Here is a 10,034-nt window from a genome sequence, read left to right as displayed (position 1 = left end):
AGGAATCTACTGGAGTTTTGGAACATATCCCTCATGAATAAGGCAGAGACTATTATATTCCCAGAAGCTGGGATAATAGGTGGTATTACTGGTAGGCACCCAGTAGATATATGTTATTATCATTACTATTATTTTATCATCATGATAGTTTATTACTGTCAAGGGACAGGTGTTATGAGACCTTTAGAGACACTGTAGACCTTTAGAGACACCTTTAGAGGTGTTATGAGACCTTTGGAGACACCATACTTCAAAGAAATAGATCAAAGACTTTTATAGTCAAAGATAACTAGGTTTCAATTACAGCTTTGCCACTTACTTGGGGGCTCAGCAATTACTTAATCTCTGTCAATGTCAGGTCTTTTGAACATAAAATGGGAAAAATGATACCGATCTCATAAAGTTGCAGTACTCATGAGGTGATGTGATACATGGAAAGTGTCTGGTTCAGAGTACAGTCGACATGAACTGTCTCAGATTAGTAGTTTTGATTTAGTTTGACCAGATTCTTATTTAACAGTCTGGCTTTAAACATGTTCCTTTTCCTCTCTGGGCCTCAGTTCACACAGCTACACAATGAAAGGCTTCAATCCGCTGCTCCCTCTCAGTAGCAGCCTGTGTCCTTGACTGGCTTTCAGGGTTCCCAGGGGATTGACAAAAACCTTGGGCCTCACAAGACATTGCTTCACCCTTTCCAGTGGGTTAGCTAATCTGCAGCTGCTCGTTACTGAGCCCTTTAAAAGTCAACAGATAATAACAGGAGATAAATAAAACCTTTGTCACTTACTGCTGCCTCAGTTTTATACAAGTGCTGCCAAAATGAGTTGCAACAGGAACCTTTGAACAGACCAGTCAAATGCTATGTGCTGATAAACGTTTATTTAGCATGAGCTTTTTTCTTTTCCTGGAATTTCTCAGTAATTAACCAACTGCTCAAACCAAGACCCTCTTAGGAAGTTGTTTAGAGTAGTTGTTCCCAAACTTCTTACCACTAAGAAACCCCTTTCTTTTCCCCAACAACCTTATCTACATAAATCCCAGATTTCTAAAGTGTTTTTTTCCTACCAAATAAACTGCATAAATTAAGTGATCTTTTTTTAAACTTGATTTATATTTTCCATAAATAAGAGAAACAGAGAGAGAGATCATGCCCCCGCCCCCACCCCCAACAATTTTTTCACATGATCCACCCTCAGCCTCAGCCAGTCTTGGATCATGAGTGTGCAAGTCCCCTGAGTACTTGGGCAGGGTGTCTCTGTATACAATCGAGAACCTTCTCGCATGCATCAGCCTCACAGAGCATTATGTTTTACTGTTGTGTCATTATCCGATCGCCATGAAATAATAATTCTTGTATTTTTTTTAAACTGGTCAAACTAATGAGCATAATCAAAGACTTAGACTCATTAGAATTTCTGACCCACAAGAGTTAAACAGACTTCCATGGGCCATGACTGTATTTCCAACAACAACAACAAAAGAGAGAGAGAGAGAAAGTGAGAAAGAAGAAAAGAAAGGAAAAGAAAATGAAAGAAAAGGAAGAAATGGATGGGTTAGGTAGCTTGAGCAGCCTAATTTAAGGCTTATTCAGTTTAACCATTCATTGGATATACATATATTTAATGAACACTCATTGTCTACCAAGCACTATTCCAAGCGCTGGAGCTAGAGCAATGAACAAAACACGTAAAAATTCCTATACTCATGAAGTTTGCATTCCAATGGAGAATTCAGACAATAAGAAAGATAAATAAGATACATGGCTAAGGTAAGTTCAGAGAGGGAAAAAAAGCAAGAGAGATGGGATGCCCAAAGCACAGTAGAGGGCAGGGTGTTTTGGTCAATAATGAGGTCAGAAAATGACTGAGAAGGTAATATTTGAGGAAAAAACCTGTAGAAAGTGACAGAGCCATCCAAAGAGATCCCTTGGAGAATGGGAGTAAAAAGGAGGACAAGTCCCTTAGATGGGAGTGTGCTCAGGTGTTTGAGGATCAGCTAGAACCCTAGGGCAGCTGAGACCAGACAAGATAAGGAGGCTAGTCAGAAGAGCAAATTGAAGATGTTGGAATTTGTGGTCAGGTTAACCTTTACTCTAAGTGTAAACGTAATCATAGGAGGGTCTTGAGGAAAGGAATGGTATGATCTTCCATCTTAACAGTATTATTCTGATAAGTGTATGAGCCAATGAGATGTTGTTTCCAGTGGTATTCTTGAAATATTGAAGATGGCTTGTGAAGTAGTAGTAAAGGCCATCTCAGAGATGCATGAATTGCCCTGGCCAAGGTAGTACAAGTGGCAGGGCTCCACTGCATAGTTCTGGGTCCACATAGGAGGCCCAGGTTCAGTTCTTGGATCAGCCTAAACAGGCAGGGACAATGGTATGCTCCTGTAATCCTGGATAGCAGGCCAATTGCTGCCAGAGAATTGTGACATGGTGAGACCCTTTCAAAAACACCAGTCTCAATCCTCAATCTCTTTCTCGTCCTATCTCTCTTATTAAAAAAACAACAACAACAACAACAAAGGTGCAGGGTTTAAGCATTAGTCATAATACCCAAAATGTTTTAGGTCCTTGTGTTGCTAATAACAGAAATACCTGAGTCTGAGTAATTAATAAAGGATAAACGTTTATTTATTTAGTTCATGGTTTTGGAGTTTATCAAGGAGCTACATCTGATGAGGGCTTTCTTATTGGAGAGGTGGCACAGGGCTTCACATGAGCAGAGCAAAGCATGTGTCTGTGTCCATGTCTCCTTACAATTCCATAGATATCTAATCGTGGGAACCTCACCCCAATCCTAATCTCCGAAAAGCCCCACCTCTCAACACCATAATCTGCTTAAGTTTTCACCCTTTCAATCCCATCAAAATCAAGCCTTTACACATGGATTTTGGAGGAACACATTCAAACCATAGCACCATGCAGCAAGATATTATTCAGTCATAAAAAGCGATAAAGTGCCAATGCACGCTACAAATGTGGGTGAACCTTGAAAACTATATTTCCATTGAAAAAGTCCAGAACCAAAAGGCCATACGTTACATGATCCTGTTCATATGAAATGTTCACCACAGCATACCCACAAAGATAGAAAGTAGATTAGTGGTTGCCAGGGGCTGGAAAAAAAAAAGAATGGACAGTGATTGCTAATGGGTTCAGGGTCTCCTTTTGAAGTGATAAAAGTGTCCTAGATTCCTAGACTAGACAATGATGTTGACTGCACAACTTAACAAATATACTACTAAAACCCACCGAATTATACACTTTAGAAAGAATGATAAGGTATGTGAATTATACCTCAATCTTTCGGGGAAAAAAAGGATTTAGGCTTTTGTAAATCAGTACCAGGAAAGTAACTTTCTCTCTGCTCTTTGCTCCGTCACCCTCCTCCCCTCAGTAATATACGCACAACATGAGGGCGATTCTGTAAAACTGAACGATGTTAATGCTCACCCAGAACAATTGATCCCAGAAGAACAAGAACAAGGCTACCTTTCTCTCTCTCTCTTTTAATTTTGTAATTGCCCAAGGGCATGGGCAACTACCAGAAAGAGACAGAGAGAGGGATAAAACACCTCCCCAAAGTGGCATAGTCACTCACACCACAATCCTTTCTTCTCCATTTATCCATCCTTTCAGGATTTGGGGCATGAACATGGACATGCCTGGTATGTTTTTCAAGCTTCAGGGCCAGAATTAAAGCCCCAGTTGGCCATGTAGGATCTGGCTCCCTTAACCACTAGGCCATCGGGCCAGCCTAGGCCACCTTTCTCTTAAAGCTGTGACACTACTGTGCCATTAGTATGTGTTATGACTTGCTTTCTTCCAAATGCCTTCCACATTTACCCCTAACTTGATGTCCTAATACCAATGGTCTTTAGTTATTCCACCTGAACCAATTTTTGGTTTACAGTTTAATTGATTTTTACGTATAGATAGATAGATAGATTATAGACCACAGATTATTTTATTTTATTTTTTTTGGAGAGGTTTTGCTATAGGGCGCATGCGCTCGCCAGACAGACAGAGAGAGACATAGAGACAGAAAGCGAGAAATCACCCCCCAGGGTGGATGGTCACACCGCAATCCCTTTACCTCCATTCTCCTCTTGGGATCTTGGGCACGCACGTACGCACACACGCCCGGTGTGAGTTTTAAGCCACCGGGTCCAGAAGGTGAACTACGTGGGAGTCGACTACGTGGGAGTCCAGCGACATAGCCATTACGCTAACTGCTGGTTCCCCAGACTAGTTTATTTTTAACACCCATCATGTCATGAATTCATAAAGAATAGGTTCCAGTAGCTCAGGCTCCTTTCCATTGGTTTTCACAAAGTGTGCTTCTCTGGGTGGAGCAGGCTGGCACTTCAGTTGAACCCAGGTACCTTTCTCTTTGGCTTCCTTCTTTTTCTGGTCATTTTCCTTCACACGTTTTGGGAAGTTATCTCTGCTCTTAGAATGTTTAATATGCTCAATACGCACATTAATTCTCTTGGAAAGAATCTTGCCCTTACCTTGTTTGTTTACAACAATGCCAACAGCATGCTGGGAAACATTGCAGACTCTTCCAGTTTTGCCATTTGTGTTCATCATTTTGGTTAATTACTGAAAGATGGTGGTTCCAGCCAAAAGGCAATTTTTACCTATATATTGCAAGGCTAGAATCCCAAGCTTTTTTTCCTTTTTCTGTACCTCATCTCCAATCATCAGACACCACTTTCATCACTTCTGTACCCATGTAAAAATGTAAAGTGACTTTCTCAAGGCATTTCTCAAATTGGAGAATATATTTTCTGAAGAAAAGATTCATCATTTGACCATGGTTCTCGTGTTGCTTCTGTGTTAGAAATGAGTTTGGATGTCAAAATGTTAAAAGATGTTTTTATTAGTTTAAGTGAAAAGTGGTATAAAACACTTCAAATAAAAGCTAGCTTAGAAAATTCAGGAAAGATAATCAATGCACAAACTGCTGCTGAATCAAATTTATGGATCTATTCCTGGTATTCCTCAATTCTGCAGCATCCTTTTCCTTTTCCTTTGCTGCATTCATGCCCACCTGAGGGTGAGGCTTTCTTTCCTCCACCTCTTGAAATCTTATCTTCTCTTTCATATCCAGTTCAGGTTCCATCTCTTCTATGAAATGTCTGAGTCTAGGCCAGTGGTTCTTACACTTCAGTGACTGAATTTTTTAAGAATTATTTTATTAAAATGTATGTATGTATTTATTTTAATTTGACCAGAGAGGGACAGAGAGAAAGAGAGAAAGTGAGAAAGCAAGCCACCAGACCCAGGACTCGAACTGTGGTTGGCCGTGTGGAAGTCCAGCAATAAAACCATTACACCATCTGCTGGTCCCATTGTTTGCTGCTTTTTGGGATCGCTTGGCACCACCAGAGTGTGTGGAATGCAGCCTAGGCATCACCCCCACCGTCAATGGTTTTAAATTGTAGCCAGCATTGAGAACTATTGTTGGAAGTCCAAGTTAATGTAAATATAGGAATAAATAAGACGGGCAGAGCCCTAGCTTTGTAAATATAGGAATAAAGATGTATAAAGCCCTAGCTTGCTGTATTTACATTAAGCTCTCATGGAACTTATATCCTAGTGGAAAGATAAACATATTTTTTAAACGAAGTAATTTCAGAGAATGACACATACAATAGACCAAAGTATATACAGTTACAAAATAAAGAGCACCTGAGAAAATGGAAGAGGCAACTGTAAACCTGCTGAGGTGGTCACATGTAACTGAGACCTGGATGGTAAGAAGCCAGGATTTGAGGAAGAAACATCTCAGACAGTGAGATCAGCAAGGTGAGTGAGGTTGAGTAAGAGAAAGGAGGACAGTGAACAAAATGAAGAGTGGAACAAAACAAGACTGAAATGAAAGCAGGCATCAAATGATGTGGGGACATGTTGACTATGGTATAAATGTGGTTTTTATTATAATTGTGATGAGAAGCTATGGTAAACTGGCCACAGCAACCTCATTTCCCTGTATAAATCCTCCTTTGCAATGTGAGTTGGAACTTCTCTCAAGAGGTAAGATCAATTATTCCCTCTCCTTGAACTAGGGAAAGTGGAAGAAGTGACATTGTGGGACATCTGAGATTTGACCTCAAGAGATCCAGCAGCTTCCATTTTCTCTTCTTTATAGAGTTTCTCTGAGTTCACCAAGTTAAGAAGCCAGGTCTAGCCCACTGGAGGATGAGAGGTTATCTGGAGAAAGATGAGGGCACCTCGATAATCAACTAGAATCAATTGCCCGTAAAGCTATCTAGTCCTTCCAATCACAGTTATGCGATAGATTGCTAAGAATAACCACAGGAGAGCCTGGCAGAAGAACCACCCAGCTGAGTCCAACCCTGCTGACCCTTAGAGTTGTGAGCGAGTAGTTTTGTGTTCTAAAAACTGCAATGTTTTGTTGTGGAGTGATAGAACCAGTAATACAGGAATCCTTGGGGTTTTAAATAAGGAGCAAAATGAGATCTGGATGGTGATGCAGCAGAAAAATGCAATGGTCTTAAAGCAATTCCATATGGAAGAGTTCCCTGTTCAAATCCAGAGACCTCCCTGAGTATACTGGGCATACATGTGCCATGATCCAGGGCTGATTGAAGCTGAGACTACAACGGCAAGAGCCTGCTTGAGTTCTTCCCTCTTGCTCTCTCTCGCTTTCTCTCCCTCCTTTCTCTCTCACTGTCTATCTTGACCATGGAAAAAATAAATAAATAAACATGTTTTAAAGGATTAAAATAATATTTTTTATGTTTTAAAGACCGGTTTTGTCCCAAATACTTTCATGGATTCATTCATAAGAACCGTAGACTTTATTTTTTTTTTTAAAGAACTACTTCTTTAATTTTATTTATTTATTTATTTATTTATTTATTTTTATGTTTATGTTTTATTTTCATTTACTTTTTTATTTCATTTTCTTTTATACAACCACATTACTTAGCTTACAAAGTGAATATTTCAACATGTGAATGTTTCTCCCTAGTCCAGTTGATAAAACTATAAAATATCTTCAACATATAATACCACATTTCTTCAGAGATTCCTCAAAAATCTACAAATAGAACTACCACATCATTCAGCAATCCCACTCTTTGGTATCTAGCCAAAGGACAGAAGAATTCTTAATCGGAAAAGTGCTTGTACCTCGATGTTTATTGTGGCACCATTCGTTTAATTTGACCAGAGAGGGAGAGACAGAAAGAAAGCCACCAGCTCTGGGGCTTGAACTACGGTCAGCCATGTGGGAGTGTCCAGCACTTTAACCACCATGTCACCTGGTGACTCCAGAACCATGCGCTTTAATATTTATAAAATGCATAAAAATATGATGAACTTCTTCAGAGAGAATACAACTCACAGGGCTATGCTGGATCACGGGGGCCTTAAACTTGTCTCCTCAAAATGAAATCTCATTCTCTAGAATATTAAAAACTGTGTGAAACCTTGAACACTAAACAAAAAAGGAGCAAAAGTCATTTGATTCTTTACCCCATTTCAGCTAAGAACAGAATTTTTTTAAATCTGATGAAAGCCAGGATCACATTTTAAGTCAGACTTCATTATGAAATGTGTTCCTAAAGAAGATTAAACAGGAACGACCTGTGAACTCTAAACCGTTGTGTTTCAGCCCTGTAGGATGCTGAATAATCAAGAAAGCATTACGTCGTTCTTAAAACTGTGCAAGATTGAAAGATGATCTTTGAACAGGCAATCTTGGAAACAACTTTAAAACAATCAGCACTCTTAAAACATAAAAAGCTATTTAGTGGGACAAGTCTATAATTAGTAAAAAGCCAAGATGTTTGTTCTTGCTGTGCATAATTATTTGATCTGCAGAGAAAGGAAATTCACTTTGGTGATATAAATAGCATTATTTTTAATGGTTCTTTGATCATCTTTAACCCATATTTATGACTATTTATTCACAGTAACTCATAGTATTTTCCATTAATTTCTCAAGGATGTTAACATCATCTTCACGGGGTGTTTATCATCATGCCTTATGTATTATAGTCAGATGTTACATGGCTGGAGATGAAAATATCCAAGTATTTTCCAAATAAACTTGTCTGTTTAATTCTAAAACCTTTCAGAATCTGACTATAATCACCCTTCCTTCCCTAGATATTCTCTCCATATGAAAAGTACCACAAAATGGGAGCTTCACTAGAAAAGCCCAGCCTTCTCCCCAAGAAGGAATGAACAAGAGAGAAAGCACACCTAATAGGCCAGCATGGACATGCCACTATTCTTTTCCTCCATTTCTGCATCCTGTCAGGGTTTTAGGCATGCATGCACATTCACCTGGCATGTTGGTCAAGCCACCAGGGCTGGGATTTGAACTGTGGTTGGCCATGTGAGGTCTGTTTTCCCATGCACAGGGCTTAAGGGTTATGTTATAGGGTCAGCCCTCTCCCCTAGTTTTGATAAGAATGGTTGATCTTGCTTTGCTTCATTCCCATTGGAGAAAAGTGGAAAGGAAAGGGAAGAGAAGCCACCTGGCAGCTCCCCTCAAGCCAGGCTTCCATGAATGCTACCATACAAATGGCGGAAAGGGTGGAAGTTCTCTCAAGTTAGTGGTGAGAGGGGATTTCAAAGCATTGGCAGTCAAGATACTGTTTAGCAGACGGAGTGGTTTCTGTTGGATACCACTACTACATTTTTTAAAAATGAACTACTTGGGGCCTGTAGGTGGCGTGGTGGTTAAGGGCACTGGATTCCCACATGGCCAACCATGGTTCAAGTCCCAGACCTGGAGGCTTGCTTTCTCAGTTTCCCTCTCTCTCTCTTTCTGTCACTGTCTGATCAAATTTAAATAAAGAAATAAAGTTAAATTAAAAAATAATTTTAAAACTTATAACACAATACTTATAAACACAATATAATTTTAAAAATAGTATACTGAAGGAAAGAAACAGCATTCATATGATTCCACTTACATGAAACTCAAAAACAGTCAAAATTCATCTATAAGGTTAGGAACCAGAATAATGATAAGAACTGGATCGTGTATACACATAGGCAGAAATTAATTAAGCTGTAAACCAAAGACTGGTACATTCTACTTTAAGAAAATTAACTCAGTGAATTTAAAAAAATCATATTCTCAAAGAATAAAGACACGAGAACTTGTATATGGTTATGCGCAAAAAGCTGCATATAAAACTGCATAAACAATATGATCATAACTTTGTTCAAAAATACAAGAAGAGAAAAGATTAAAGGTATATGTGCTTGAATGTTAAGAAGAATTAAATTTGCTATAAGATTAATGTTATGATTCAATTTAACATTATGATTAAATTATCCCTAGAATTCATGTGTTAAAATTTGGTGAGCCATTGTGGGAACAGCAGATGGCATAGTGATTACATCACTGGACCCCCACATAATCAACCACGGTTCAAGTCCTGACCCAGTGACTTAAAACTCATACTGGGTGTGTGTGCATATGTGTCCGTAATCTTTTTTTTTTCTTTTTTTTGGGGGGAGAGGTTTTTGCTATAGGGCACGTGCACTCGCCAGAAAGACAGAGAGAGACAGAAAGTGAGAAATAACCCCCCAGGGGGGATGGCCACGCCACAATCCTGTCTCCTCCATTCTCCTCTCGGGATCTTGGGCACACATACACACGTGTCCGGCGTGAGTTTAAGCCAATGGGCCCGGGACTCCAACCGTGGTAGACTACATGGGAGTCCAGCAACATAGCCATTACACTAACTTCTGGTCCCTGTGTCCATAATCTTGAGAAGAGAATGGAGGAGAAGGGATTGCAGTGTAGCTACCCCTGCTAAGGGGTAATTTCTCACTTTCTATCTTTCTATCTCTGTCTCTCTGGTAAGCGCACATGCCCTGTAGCAAAAAATCTCTCAAAAAAATTTGGTGACCTACTTAATGGGGCTGAACGGGTAGAAATATAGTTTAACTATAGTGTTAAGAAGCAGGACTTGGGAACCAGCAGTTAGCGTAATGGCTATGTCGCTGGGCTCCCAAGTAGTACACCGCTGTTAGG

Source organism: Tupaia chinensis, unplaced genomic scaffold (genome assembly GCF_000334495.1).
Source record: "Tupaia chinensis unplaced genomic scaffold, TupChi_1.0 Scaffold000054_1, whole genome shotgun sequence".
Classification (NCBI taxonomy): Eukaryota; Metazoa; Chordata; class Mammalia; order Scandentia; family Tupaiidae; genus Tupaia; species Tupaia belangeri.
Note: the sequence above shows the minus strand (reverse complement) of the source record.